Below are 8,208 nucleotides of genomic sequence, written 5' to 3'. Positions count from 1 at the left end.
GGTAGCAGAGCTGACTGGAGGCTAGTGGGTAATCTTCTTACCGTAGAGGGGAAGCATGTATACGATTTTGCCTTATACCATCCCACTTCTCTGTGGCCTCCTGGTTACCCTTATAAGGCGGACTTATTGGGCCTGGAAGCTTTTGATGAAAATATCAAAATGGGGACGCTGGTTTGTGGGCTTGTTATTGTGGAGTGTAAATACATGCTTTAGTTCTCCTGCCTTCTGCCTAGAGAATTCCTTATATCCTGTGGTTCCGGACCTTTAGGCACATATGAGATTCTCTTTGAACTCATAAATTCTGCTTTCCTAATATAGGCCTTGACCTGGTCAGATGGCTAAATATTAGAAACTGATAAAATTTTATCAGTGGGAATGATATGAAACACGAGCCATCACTGTCTGCCTTGTTACTGTACCCTACAGACCAGAGCATCTTTTGTTCAGCCTGCAGCTGAAACCTTTCAGGGTGCTGTCCCCCATTAGAATATCAGGTCCTAGAGAGCCTGGACTGGCTTAATTTTCTGTGGTGCTTGCAAAGGGCTTTGTACATAACAAGCACTTACTACATGCTCATTCATTCATTCACTCACTCACTCATTCATTCACTCATTCATTCATTCATTCATTCATTCATTCATTCATTCTGTCCATGAACCTGTAAGGAAGAAGCCCATGGGCTTCTAGAGAAGCTTAGTAACATCCTGCATGTTAACTCACCAATGAGTAACTTGGGCAGCTCTGGTGGGACAGTGGGAGAGCGCTGGGCTTGTAGTCAGATCCAGCCTCAGACCAAAGTCACTTCTGTCTGCCTCCTCACCTGTAAAATTGGGATAATGATAGTGCCTACCTCCCCCAATTGTGAGGATCAAATGAGAGCCCATCCATAGAAAGCTTTGCAAACCTTACAGCTCTGTGAGTTACTACTATGAATAATCATAATCCGTGAACAGCTGAGGACTCCTGGTTCTGAGATTTGAGCATCAGCTCCATGAGGACAACAGTGATGTTTTCGGCTCCCAGTGCCCAGGGCAGCCCTTGCAGAAAGTCGGCAATCTTTTCACAGCTTTGGTGCTGTGGAACTGGCCCAGATACACCCAGAGTCCATGCATGGTCCAACCTGACTCTGGCAGGGGAGAGGGAACACAGGAGTTTCCTGGCTTCTGCCACAGCCTAAGGATGGGTGGGATCCTGCCCTCCTGGGGGAAGGTTAGCCCTGGCAGGTGTTCAGTGCATGTTGGCAATGCTGATCCCAATGATGATGGTTGTTCCAGTGAGGATGATGGTGATGGCAATGCTGATGGGGGATTGGCTCACACTGCTCCCTTCATCAGAGATGCCTTTCTACCTCCTCCTCCTCCTTATCCTCTCCATCATTTAGACCCCAGCCTTCTCCAGGAAGCCTTCTTGGTAGCAACCCGCCCCCTCTCATTCCACAGAGTCCATCTTCTGCCTCCTTCCAATGGCATGCTCTAGTCATGTTAGCTACATATACATGTTTGTATATGCATGTGTATATGCAAGCCTTCTATGGCAGAGCTTTTAAACTGTCGGGGAATTTTAAAAATATATTTTGATAACTATTTCAATGTAATTATTTCTCTCTGTGATCCCACGTATTTTATTTTACGTATTTAAAAACATGAGGCTAGAAAGGGATACAAAGGCTTCACTCAATTACCAAAGGGGTTCACGACACAAGAAGCATTAAGAACCTTGCTCTGAGAAACTCTAAGCTTCACAAAGGACTATTTTCTCTAAACACCAAATCTCTGCCCACTCCAAACACAGTAATTTGCACAAAAAGCACAGTTTAAAAATGTTTATTGAATGGATGGATAGGCAAGTGGATGGGTGAGTGGATGGGTAGAAGGGTGGGGAGGTGAGTGGGCAGATCAATGGATATGTGTGAGTATGGGTAAGTATAAAAATACGAGTGATCTTAAGTGCCACTCAGATAAAACCTTCCATCCTCTTCTCTTTCTAGCCTTTGTCTGCCTTGGAAGCAATCAGTGGGGTAAGGTGGGCATCCATCATTCTGACAAATTCAAGGAGAGAGCTGGGCTTCAGAGGTCACCTCCTGCCACAATGAAACAGCCCGTGCCCAGGACAGAAAGAGGGAAGAGTCAGAGTGTCCAACTTTGGCAAGATTGTCTCCTTTGTCCCTTGAGTATGTGCATGATTGAGAAATCCTCTTCTGACAGTTTCCCTGTGTGTCAGCAGACTTCTGCTGATCAGGCTATACTTGGTGCTTCCGTTCTTCACACATCTCCAACTGAAATGTATGACGCCGAGATGCTGAGTTTCATTATTAAGGAGAGAAGAGAGGACCCATGTGAGGAGGGACCTTTAGGACAGGCTTCCAAACGGGTAAGCTTTCCTTTACTTCTCTCCACATTTAGGTAGGGCTGGCATGTGCACAGATGGCTTACACATAGCAGGTCCAGCAGAATGGAGGGACATTTTTATTTGGTGTTCTCAGTGCCTTGCCAATGCCTGGCATATAGTAGGTGCTCCATAAGTGCTGAATTGCATGAAACAAGTCGCCACTCACTCCGTGTTTTGTACTTTGTGTTTTAGACTCTTAGGATCAAAGATTTACAACTGAAGAAAAAATCAGTGGTGTTAAATCCAACGCCTTCTTTTTATGATGATGAAACTGAAGCACAGAGAAACTGATGTGATTGGCTCAGCTGGTCAGTCTGAGGCAGGATTTGAACTCAGGACTCTATACCTCCAAGTCCAGGGTCCTATCCATGATAGCATGCTGCCTCTCCTGTTTTTATCAAGATAGACAAAAGATATTTTTGCAAGATAGAAAGTGTACCAGTGAGGAATATATTTAATTCAATTCAGCAAACTTTGAGGTTCTTCCTGAACTTGGGAACCTATCTATGTTGGCATCCATAAGGTCCTGTCAGGGCAGGGGCATGCTGGAGCCAGCTCTTATCAGCTCTAGAGCTGATTGTTAAATTTTTAGTGTGAGCATTTATACCTTGGAAATCAGCAAATATTACAAATCGGGGCTTGATTAATTGTTCTGTTGATTGTCTAGACTTAGGAAAATGACAGAGAAAATGTTAATGATGCAGAATCAACTTAAAAGTGTATAATTTGGTCATTTTTTTTCAGAGAATCTGTTGTTAAACATTTGCCAGAACAATCTGTTTACAGCTCTCTAGCCAAAGAGCAGTTGTCAACTGGCTTTGTTTTCTTCCCTTGTAACTGTTTTCCAAAGGCTGATGCCCCAGCATTGTCATATTTGTTCAAGATAGCCCCATTAGTTACTTTGGGAATAAAGACCAATGGCCAATGACTTTCCCATTGACTCAGTCTATATTATTTGTAGCTTTTGTTTCTCAATGGGGCTTTAACAACTACAAAGTACAGCAAATTCCCTAAATAGAGCTAAAGGACAGTGTAATCTTTTCCTTGTTTTCAATATTTTAAAAAGATGTAAATGCTTTAGAAGGTACTGAGTCATCATGGGAGATCTGCAAGCTTGTCGGGATCCTTGGTCCAGTGGGGATTAGTGTAGATGGTCTCCGGGTATCCCTTTGAGCTCTGAATTTCTGTCTCTGTCATTTGGGGACTATGGGTGGCTCATTTTAATTCTGGTCCCAATTCAGTGGTTTTCTTTGCTTTTAAGTTCCTTCAAATGTATCTCTCTCACAATGGTGCCATTGATATAATTACAGGGCAGCAAGGAACACACTTAGCAATGGAATGAAATCAAACACTAAAAATGAACCTTAGGAATAATGATAACAATAATACCAGTAACAGTAATTGCTTTTCTCCAAATTCATGCACCATCTTGTGAGCAGGGACTCTGCCGCCCAAAGCAGGCCAGGGACTTAGGGGTGAAGGGAGCTATACCTTCAATTTTTATGAGCATTCTGCACATGCCTTTTGTGGCCTAGACACATTTCTTCTGCCCAGGTGAGCCTATGGGGCCACCTTAATGGCCATTGTTACCAAAAGAGTAAACTCTGTAGTTGTAAAAGCAGGTTCTTTTCTTTTAACTGAAGAGAGGATGGCTAAGAAGACAGTCACAAGAAAAGGCAGGCATCCATGAGACAATTCCTAAAGCACAGAGATAGTGAGTCACAGAGTCCTGAGGTCTCTGGCTTTCACTTTGGCCATGGCTTCTCAAGGGAGGCAGACCTTCAAGCCAAGGCTGGCTGGCCACTCAGAGGAAGCCACAACTTTGAAGCCAAAGGAGCAGATTTTAAGTACCATCTCTGATGGCTCTGACACCTACGTGACCTTAGCAAGTCACAGTCTTCATGGGCTTCAGTTTACTCCTTTATCAAATGACAGGCTTGGACTCCATGGCCTCTGAGCCCCCTTCCAGCTTGAAATCTGTGCTCCTATAACCCTTAGTTTGCTGGGCTTCAGTTCCCTCATGTGCAAAATGAGAGGGCTGGTGTCTGAGGGAGGGATCTTCTGGCTCTGAGATTCTGTAAGTTTTTATTTTCATTTCTTCTTTTTCATTATTCTCACTCCGTTAGAGGCAGCTGGTAACATAGTAGATAGAGTACTGGGCCAGGAATCAGGAAGATGAGTTCAAATACACCCTCAGGCACATAGTAGCTGTGTGATCCTGGGAAAGTCCCTTAACCTCTCTGGGTCTCAGTTTCTTCAACTGTGAAATGGGTTTTACAACAATAGCACCTATGTCTCCTGGTTATTGTGAGATCAAATGAGATAATATAGGTAAAAAGTGCTTAGCACAGTGCCTGAACATAGTAGGTGTTATGCGATGCTTATCTGTTCCCTTTTATTTCTTAAGAAGCTACGAGTTTAATGATATATTTCACACTTAGTGGATGAGAGGTGTTTTAAATAACTAATATGCAAATGCAGGCTTTACCATCATTCACCAGTCTGGACATTCTTCCTTAAACAAAGCAATAAGACCTGGCAATGTTAAAATTAAACAAACTGAAAAACCGTTCTCTTGAAGATCCCAGCAATCTTGCCCAACCCAAAGATCCCTTTGGTTTCTCCATCCTCATCCTCTTCACGTGGTTGACTCCTCTCAATGAAATGCTTACTTCCTCTGTTAAAGGAAGGCTTTGGTGAAAACCCTCCAGATGGAGCAATTCTCTTATCTACCTAACTGGGCAATGGGCCAGCCTGTACATTGTCTTCTATGCTTCTTGGTATCTCTCCTGCTTGTGGGCAGAGGATGGGCACTTGACCAATGGGCACTTGTTGACCGAATCTTGCACTTCCCCAAGTTCAGACTTCCTCATCCCTTCAATGATAACAGGATCGGCACAATTGGAATTTGTTGGGTGGCTATGGGTCTAGGGAGATAGGGGAGGGCATGGAGGATTCTCTGGCTTACTTGGAATTTTCTGCTTTACACAGATCAGAGGAGGTCTCTTCCAATCTCATTTTACAGATGAGAAAACTGAGGCCAGACTTGTATCACATTGTCCGTCCGAACTGTGATTTCTCCAATTTTCTTTCTTCTCAGGCAGCCTTTTGATCTTTACATTCAATTTTCTTTATAGAGCTTTCGTAGAAATTCTGTGTTACTCTTTGCTTAGATTATTACTCATTTCCTCAAGCAGGTTTTTTCTGCTGTTGTTAAACCATTAAAAAGGGAAACAATATTTTGTGGTTGAGGAAGGACTGTGTCTTCTTGCTTGAGCTTTATTGTTCCTATTTTCTGAAACTTTGCTTAAATATTGAACCATGAAAATTTAAAAATGTATATGCCCAGGTAAACTACATAAAGTGGTAGTAGGGAGATTTGTGATATGATTGAAGACAGGTATAATATATTTTGGGCACATAGCCTGGGAAACATAGTGCAGTTGAAGAGGAAGATTGGACTCAGAGATGAAGAATTGAGCTCAGGGATGAGGGACTGACCTTGCGGAATGATGGGTTGAAATGAGAAAGGGAAGGACTGAGCTTGGAGATGGAGGAATGAGCTTGAGGATGAGGAACTGACCTTGCGGAATGATGGATTGAAATGAGAAAGGGAAGGACTGAGCTTGGAGATGGAGGAATGAGTTTGGGGATGAGGGTCTCAATTCAGAGATGAAGGACTGAACTTGGATACAAACTCTGCCATTTCCTGGGTCCCTGACTTGCTTCCATGTCACAGCTCCCCAGTAGAGTGGGCACTCCTTGAAGGCAGGAACTCTCCTGTTTTTCACCTCTGACACAAAGCCCACGGGACTGTCAAATTGAATGAATTGCTCAATATCTCCTTCCTTTAATGGCTCTGACTCCCTTCTCCACGAGCCTTCATCATCTGGGGCTGAGCATCTCCGAACATAACTGAACTGGTCCTGGGTTGGCCAATAGTCACTTAGCACAGCAGTTCTTCCTTTCCAGGCTTTTTTATCCTGGTAGGTAGGACTTGCCAGAGAGGGAGGCATTTGCCTAGGGAGATCCCTGCAAATAGGAAAGTCTCCACTAAAGAGACTCCAATAGTTCATAACTAAGGGGCTTAAGATAGGCTGTCTCAGTGACATGTGGCACTGTGGAATAAACTCTGGATCGGGAGTCAGGAAGCTGGTGTTAAATTCCCCATCTTCCTAGCCTGAAGTCAGCCCTGTACCCTCCCCTAGTCTCTCTCCCTACATTTGTTAAATGGGCATAACCAAAATTAGACTAATTACCTATCTCCCAGAGTCCCTGGCCTTCAAGCCCAGCCCTGGTAGGGTCTCCTGCCCTGGGCCTCACCCAACTTCCCATATTATTAGTGTGTAGGCCTTAGGAATTCAGAGCCTCCAAATCCAGACCTAGCATTCCCTCTAATACCCCAGGCTGCCCCTGGCACCATGCTGTTTCATCTGAGCTGCAGTGGTTTTGTTCATATGAAGCTTTACAATTCTATTCCACTAAAATAATCTATTTCCTCTTTTGTGGTCTCCTCTAACGTTTGCTTGGTTAAGAATTCTTCCCCAACCAGAGTTATGAAAGGCGTCTGATCTCATTCTCTCGGAAATTTAGTCGAGTTGTATATCCATTGTGAGGTTATGGTATTATATGATATAAGATACTAGTTAAATGAAGAGTTCTACCAAATGGCTTTCCATTTCTCCCATAACTTCTTGCCAAACACTTTATGCTTTTAGAATTATTGAACACTGGGCTATTGACTTTAATTTTTCCTGATTCTTCATTGCCTGGTCTGTTTCATTGATCTTTCCTGATTCTTTATTTTTTAATTTATTTATTTAACATATTTAGTTTTCAGCATTGGTTTTCACAACAGTTTGAATTACAAATTTTCTCCCCGTTTCTACCCTCCCCCCACTCCAAGATGGCCTATATTCTGGTTGCCCTGTTCCCCAGTCAGCCCTCCCCTCTGTCACCCCCCTCCCCCCCCATCCCCTTTCCCTTCCTTTCTTGTAGGGCAAGATAAATTTCTATGCCCCATTGCCTGTGTATCTTATTTTCTAGTTGCATGCAAAAGCTTTTTTTTGTTGTTTTTGAACATCTGTTTTTAATCTTTCCTGACTCTTAATCAGTAGCAAAAAGCTGTCATGATTTCTGCCTTATTATATAATGTGAACGCTGTTTAAATCTCCCTTCCTTCCTCCTTTCCTTCTTCCCATCATTTTCCCTGAAATGCCAGACATTTTTATTCCTTCAATATTTGGTTTTGGTTTATAAAGCTCTGTATCTTCTTGGTACTTTGGTATGGCATGAAATCTCCAAGTTATAATCACTTTTATTAGATTAGTGTGATCAATGAATGGCCATCCCATTTCTTGTCACGTTTTATTACTTTTCTGCTTGTTGTTATTGATACATATTTTAACCATTATCTTCATTTTCAAACAAGTTTATAGAACCTCTCCTAGCCAGTGAGCCATCTCATGTAACAGAGATTATAATAATGAAAGAGAAAAAAACAGTTTCACAAAATTAACCAATATATTAGCTAAGTCTGACAGTATATAGTGTTTCACACCTATAGTCCTCCACTTCTTCAATGAAAAGTAAGAATCACATCTATTTTCTAGGGATAACAACAGCAACAGTGATAGTAATGATAGTTATAAGAGTAGTAGTAGCTGTTAATATTGGTAAAACCATTTCCTTAGATAATATCATTTGATCCTCATAAGACCCTGTGATCATAGGGCCTGATACTGTCTCCATTTTACAGATAAAGAAATTGAGGCCAAGAGGATGTGACTAACAGGACCGTAGAGCTAGTAAGTACCTGAG

General features: G+C 42.6%; 1 protein-coding gene across 3 annotated transcripts in view; it reads left to right on the top strand.

Annotated features, from left to right (window-relative positions):
* The first annotated feature begins 2,297 nt into the window (after positions 1–2,297).
* The window catches only part of MSR1 (macrophage scavenger receptor 1), a 76,013-nt gene continuing 70,102 nt past the window's right edge, over positions 2,298–8,208 (top strand). For 2 of the 3 annotated variants that reach the window (XM_036764709.1, XM_036764707.1), the window contains exon 1: positions 2,298–2,370. The gene's annotated coding sequence lies outside the window, so the exon portion shown is untranslated. Of the gene's footprint in view, positions 2,371–8,146; positions 8,196–8,208 lie in introns of all 3 variants that reach the window. The other variant, XM_036764708.1, reaches the window with a different exon arrangement.

The sequence above is a fragment of the Trichosurus vulpecula genome, chromosome 6, assembly GCF_011100635.1.
Source record: "Trichosurus vulpecula isolate mTriVul1 chromosome 6, mTriVul1.pri, whole genome shotgun sequence".
Lineage (NCBI taxonomy): Eukaryota > Metazoa > Chordata > Mammalia > Diprotodontia > Phalangeridae > Trichosurus > Trichosurus vulpecula.
The sequence above is the reverse complement of the archived record's forward strand: the minus strand, read 5'-3'. Positions and strand labels throughout refer to the sequence as shown.